The following is a 6982-nucleotide window of genomic DNA, read 5'->3' on the forward strand; positions in this document are numbered from 1 at the left end:
AGGACTGTTTTCTTGGCTATGCATAGGTTTGATTGATTTTTACATTTCAGTCCAGACTCCACACCAGTTGGTGGCGGTAAAGCGCTATTTTGCTGTTTGCAAACCGTCAATAAATAATATCAAGAAGAAGAAGAAAAAGAAGAAGCACCTGAAAAAAAGGTGGGCGGGACTGTTCATTACCGGAGTTTTTGAATAACTGGAAAAGATTACAAACGTGTACGTCTTTACCTGAGTAACATCGACAGAGTAACTGGCAATTTTTAATTTATTTATTTAATTATTTAAGTCGAAGGAGGAAATGCGAGATTGGATTTAACATGGGAGCGCCAGTAGCAGGTAAGGAAACAGCATCTCTAGCAAATTTCTCTATAAACGTTACACTTTTAAATTGTATCGAAGTTTTGAAGGGTCTCGATGGGGTTTGTTTACACGGATTACCTGTAGACCTGATTATTTGAAACATAGGCCTTGATTAATATGAGCAGATCTGGTGTGACAGACAGAAAGTGAGGAAATGTAAAGCAAATGTGTGTAGTACCATTAACCTCCTAAGACCCGAACTCTTCCATGGCATGCATTTTTCATTTCTCTTTGATATTCGGGCATATTGCGACCCGATAAATGTAAAAACAAAGAATTAGCAGATTTATTTATTTATTTATTTTACCTAATTTTTGTTTCTAAGAAAATGAGAGCCACATATGCGGATATTCGTTTAAAATTTCGATAGAACAGTAGTAGTATAATGTCATCGTAAGTCATTCAGTTTCGGTTTAAAATCGTCTGATTCTTTTATTTACAGCATGTTTCATGCGCAGTAGTCTTTAGTTTCTGCTTCTTGTTCGGTTGTTGCTTTGCATGCCCTGTACAGGCTCTTGGTAAATGCATTGAGGAAATTAATGACTGGTTGTGCCACAATTTTCTCCAGCTAAACAAAAACAAAACTGAAGTAATAGTCTTTGGAGCCAAAGAAAAACGATTACAGGTCACCAGAGAACTCTATATATCTAAAAACCACCAACCAGGCGAGAAATTTGGGTGTAGTGATGGATGCAGACCTAAACTTAGAAAAACACATTAAGACAATAACAAAATCAGCTTACTATCACCTCAAGAATATTTCAAGGATAAAAGATCTGATGTCTCAACAGGACCTGGAAAAACTAGTCCATGCATTCATCTTTAGTAGGCTTGATTACTGTAACAGCATCTTTACAGGTCTACCTAAAAAATCAGTCAGACAACTACAGCTCATTCAGAACTCTGCTGCTCGAGTCCTCACTAAGACCAAAAAAGTGGACCACATCAGTCCAGCTCTGAGATCTTTACACTGGCTGCCTGTCCGTCAGAAGATAGACTTTAAAGTTCTGATGCTGGTCTATAAAGCTCTGAATGGTTTAGGACCAAAATACATCAATGACCCAGTATGAACCTTCCAGATCTCTCAGGTCATCTGGATCTGGTTTTTTATCAGTTCCCAGAGTCAGAACCAGACACGGAGAAGCTGCATTCAGCTTTTATGCTCCTTATATCTGGAGCAAACTCCCAGAAAGCCTTAGATCAGCTGAAACACTCAGTTTATTTAAATCCAGGTTGAAGACTCATCTGTTCTCAGCTGCATTTGAATAAAACACCAAATCCGCACTGTTAAGCTTAAATTTCAAAACGTATATTTTAACTACTGATTTTATCTACTGTTCTGATTTTATCTACTGTTCTGATTTTATCTACTGTTTTTTTAAATCAATTTTAAATCATGCTTTTTATTTGTTTTTGTTTTTTAAAATCTCTGTAAAGCACTTTGAATCACCTTGTTGTTGAATTGTGCTATATAAATAAACTTGCCTTGCCTTGCATGAATAACATAAATATAAGATAAGATAAGATAACCTTTTATTAGTCCCACATGTGGGAAATTTGTTTTGTCACAGCAGGAAATGAACAGTGCAAAAGTTATATAGCAAAAATTAGAATACAATAAGAATAAAACACTGTACACAACTGTACAGAATAGCATAAAATAAAAATACTATATACAGTAGAATAAATAGAATAAAATATACAATAGGGTAAAAATAGAATACAAATGCTTAATACAACTGAGTAAAAATACAAGGAGTTCTAATAACTTATCAAAGTGTGTTTAACATTCTGTTTAATCAATTTGTATTATTATTGCCTTCAAATGACTTCAGCTGGGATAAGTGATGGATGGAACGAGTTTTACTGCGGTCCGGGATTTTCCAAACAGGGGGCTGGAAAGGAATTGCACTGGAGCACAGCAGGTAAGTATAAGAAATAAAATGCATTTCATTGGCTATGGGACATATTTGTTAGACAAAACATGCACCTACAAATGACATGATGTTACTTTATTCAACAATATATATTTTATGCTAAATAAAAAAGCCTGAAACTAATATACAAATACAAAAAGCAAATCAAAGTAAAACTGTTCCTCATGCACATAAACGGGTCATCCCCAGAGAAAATCTGCATACAAACGGACATCTGACTTGTGCCATGGAAATGCAAGAACCAGCTAAAGCTGCATATTTTTCTTTGAAAAATGCATACATGGCTTGCAGAGTTTAAACCGTACTAAGATGGCACATGCCATTTACATTTTCACCTGTAACTGTCGAGTATTTGTAGTATTTTCTATGGGCTGTGTCATATTTATATTGTCTATACCACAGGAGTCGAACTCCAGACCTCGAGGGCCAGTGTCCTGCAGGTTTTAGATATGTCCTTGCACAGCTGATTTAAATGGCTAAATTACCTCCTCGACATGTCTTGAAGTTCTCCAGAGGCCTGCTAATGACCTAATCATTTGATTCAAGTGTGCTGACTGGTGTTATCTAAAACCTGCAGGACACCGGCCCTCGAGGCCTGGAGTTGGACACCCCTGGTCTATACTGTTGATTGAAAGTTTTTGGGGTTTTTTTTAAGGTTACACAGTTAGTAAATCATTTACCATTGTAGCATTAAAATAAACACTGTGAGGCACTGTGTTTATAAGAGTTTTAATTAGTTAATGAATTTTATTCTGTGTTTTCCACCAGGGGAAAACTCCAACAGCCAAAGTTGCTGTAAAATGTTTTGAATAGTTCATAACATTTTCAGTGGTCACTGAAAACAAAGGCAAGCTCAATTTCCCTTGATGGAGGAATTTGGATATACCGCTTAACAAAAAAAAATCAAGAAGTGAAACTTCGAGTGGAAGTGAAAGCATGGGAGAAAAAGAAGACGCAGAAGTTAGATCGTAACCTAATGATCCAGAATAAACCCATGTCTCAGCCTCTAAACCAGTGTTTTAGAAGTTCATCCCTAAATTCTCAGTAAGCTTGTTTTTCAACTCTTGTATATCATTGGATGTTCATACCTGGGTGCATAACAGCCACTAGAACAAGATGTACAGTCCAACACGGAATAGAACAGCAAGAGCTGAACTAACTTCAGTTCAGGCAGCACAAGATGCCCTTCGACCAACACAAGATGCCGTACAGTTCTTTCAGCCAACACAAGATGCCGTTGAGCCCCTTCGACCAATACAAGATGCCGTTTGGGCCCTTCGACCAACACAAGATACTGTTCAGCCCCCTCGGCCAACACAAGATGCCGTTCAGCCCCCTCGGCCAACACAAGATGCCGTTCGGCCCCTTCGACCAACACAAGATGCCGTTTGGGCCCTTCGACCAACACAAGATGCTGTACAGTTCTTTCAGCCAACACAAGATGCCGTTCAGCCCCTTCGACCAACACAAGATGCCGTTTGGGCCCTTCGACCAACACAAGATGCTGTACAGTTCTTTCGGCCAACACAAGATACCGTTCGGGCCCTTCGACCAACACAAGATGCCGTTCGGGCCCTTCGACCAACACAGGATGCCGTTTGGGCCCTTCGACCAACACAGGATGCCGTTCGGGCCCTTCGACCAACACAGGATGCCGTTCGGGCCCTTCGACCAACACAGGATGCCGTTCGGGCCCTTCGACCAACACAGGATGCCGTTCGGGCCCTTCGACCAACACAGGATGCCGTTCGGGCCCTTCGACCAACACAGGATGCCGTTCGGGCCCTTCGACCAACACAGGATGCCGTTCGGGCCCTTCGACCAACACAAGATGCCGTTAGGGCTTTTCAGCCAAGACAAGATGCCGTTCAGTTCCTTCGACCAACACAAGATGCCCTTCAGGTAAAACAAGATGCCCTTCGGGCAACACAAGATGCCCTTCGGGCAACACAAGATGCCCTCCGGGCGACACAAGATACCTTTCGGGCAAAACGAGATGACCTTCGGGTCCTTCAGGCAACACAAGATAACCTTCGGCTCCTTCAGGTAACACAAGATGACCTTCGGGCAAAACAAGACGCCCTTCGGGTCCTTCAGGTAAAACAAGATGCCCTTCAGGCAAAACAAGATGCCCTTTATGCAAAACAAAATGCCATTCATGCAAAGCAAGATGCACTTCGGGCCCTCGAGGCAAAACAACATGCCTCTCAGGTCCTTCAGGCAAAACAAGAAGCCCTTCGGGCAACACAAGATGCCCTTCAGGCGAAACAAGATTCTCTTCGGGCAACACAAGATGCCCTTCAGGCAAAAAAAGGTGCCCTTCGGGCAACACAACATGCCCTTCAGGCAGCACAAGATGCCCTTCGGGCAACAGAACATGCCCTTCAGGCAACACAAGATGCCCTTGGGTCAAGACTAGATATCCGTCAGCCTCTTCAGGCAACACGAGATGGTCTTAATGACACTTGTTCACCTTTTGTTGAAGAATCAGCAGCAGGTAGCAGTTCTGACTATGAAGAAATCATGAAACGCATTAATATGGAGTCTGAAACTGTGTTGGATGATGATTAAATAAACTTTAATGAAAATCTGCTCCACTCTCAGCTTATCCTCTCTTTCACTTCTCCAGTAATTTCAGTGGGCCCTGGAGGACATCCTGCCTCTTGCCTTGTTCTCACAGGATGGTCTCACTGAGCAAAATACCCTGTGCAAACAACTTCACACAAGTAAACAGCTCACCTGATATGCTGTTAAAGGTCTTTACACCTGTTATTAATGATGATTTTTAATGATGAAACCTACCTGTTCCAGTGTTCATGTCCAGGTCTGTACCAGTGCAGTGTGACCGGCCTGGTGTTTTTAATGCAGGGAGAAGGAGACGTGGTTTACAGGACTGTCCCTTGGAACAGGAGGCTGCTGGCCCAACACCACAAGAAGCCTGCAGGACCCCTGTTTGACATTAAATGTCAGCAGCAGTCTGTGTGTCAGCTTCATCTCCCACACTGAGGTCATCTCCACAGGTGGAGGTCAGTTCTTGCAGGTCGCTCATGTGAATGACGAGGGCATCGAGTTTATTAACCCTCACCTCAGGATGAAGACTCTCCTCCTGACCCAGTCCAAGCTTTGGTTCTGCTCTTCTACAAACCCCCAGTTGATCCTGATCTCAGATCTTTCCTCAGTGTGTTGTTGCTTCCAAGGAACATCGTGATCCGTGATTTACAGAAAACCAGGAGGAAACTAAATGGAGATGAGAGGTACATAGACACATCTCCTCACTGCAAACTGCATCCAAAGCAGGTTTACACTCTGTCCACTGTTCCTGAGGATGACCTGATTAAAGTTCAACCAAAAGAGATAGATTTTGATGATAAGTACCACGACAGTTACTTTACGACATTCCAGGTGATTTTAAGAAGAATCCTCACAGATGTTAACCTCAGTCTGAAAGATAAGAGCAGCTCCACCTGTTTGGGAAAGAGATGTCTTTTCTCCCCTACAGTGGGAACTTTGAATTGTCCTCCTTCTGAGAGGCTGGCAAACACATGAAGCTGCTTCATTGAAGGGATATCAGGACCTGTTCTCAGCAGCCTGATCGACAAACTGCTGGAGAAAACGGTGATAACTGATGCAGAGAGGGAGGCAGCAGATGCGATGCGAGACAGAAGGGAAAAAGCTCGTTTTGTTATTGATACTGTGAGGAGTAAAGGTGAAGCTGCCAGTTCAGAGTTAACTTTCTCCATGAGAATGATCACATCCTCTGTCAGCACCTCAGGATAAACTGAATGGATATTTTATGGATCATAATGTGTTTCTTTAATGACGCCAAAGTCATTTTTATCTTTCTTTGACAACTGAAGTGAGTGAAGAAAGACATTTTTAAATGTTATTCTGAAACCATATAATTTAAACTTTTCATCAAATTTTGCAGCTGCATTTATTTTTATTCTGCACTTTTGCACTTTGTCACAGACGTTAGAGTTCTTCTGTTAAGTTGTTGTGACTGTGTGAACCAAATCTGACAGGTGAATATAATTATTTGAAAAAAGTTGAATTAAATTCAATTTTGATTTGTTTCAAACAAGTTCTATAAAATTAAAAATGTTTATAAATTGTTCTTTACGGCAGATCTCACATGTTATTTATGGAAGGAAGCACAAAGTTCTCTGTATGTTTCTGATTTAAAAATCCACAAACGCACTTTTTGTAAAGACAGCTGAATGGTGACAGTGATTTCAACATAATAGTCTGAGTTTAAATAAAGGGAAACAAACACTAAAGTGTCTTTAATCTGTGTTTGAACCTGTTTCAACAAATCTGTCAGAAACCAAACAGCTAAACACATTTACCTTTAAATTCCTGCTTTGTTTTGAAATTATGCAATATTGTGAGTTAGCTTTTAGTCTGCTCTTTAGGGTATTTTTCAGCATTATTTATTCTCACTTTTATTTTTAGATTTTCAGTTTCTTGTTTACTTTATTAAATATAACTTGTCCCGATGGTTATTTAACTTGTTTAAAGTAAAGTGAAACAATGTTTTGCTTTGCCTTTAATAACGTATCAAACTAATTTGCTTGAAAGTGTCTTACAAGATCATTTCCCTTAAACTGTTTGTACCTTCATCAGCCAGCAGGGGGAGGCATTTGCTCAATAAGAGTTCTCTTAAACTCACTGCAGGTGAAACCTGA

The 6982-nt window shown here is 40.6% G+C and overlaps 1 pseudogene; it reads left to right on the forward strand.

The window, feature by feature from the left end:
• Positions 1 to 5041: 5041 nt before the first annotated feature.
• On the forward strand, positions 5042 to 6074 carry LOC134635079 (NACHT, LRR and PYD domains-containing protein 1-like; annotated as a pseudogene).
• The last annotated feature ends 908 nt before the right edge of the window (positions 6075 to 6982 follow it).

Source organism: Pelmatolapia mariae, linkage group LG9 (genome assembly GCF_036321145.2).
Source record: "Pelmatolapia mariae isolate MD_Pm_ZW linkage group LG9, Pm_UMD_F_2, whole genome shotgun sequence".
NCBI classification, from domain to species: domain Eukaryota; kingdom Metazoa; phylum Chordata; class Actinopteri; order Cichliformes; family Cichlidae; genus Pelmatolapia; species Pelmatolapia mariae.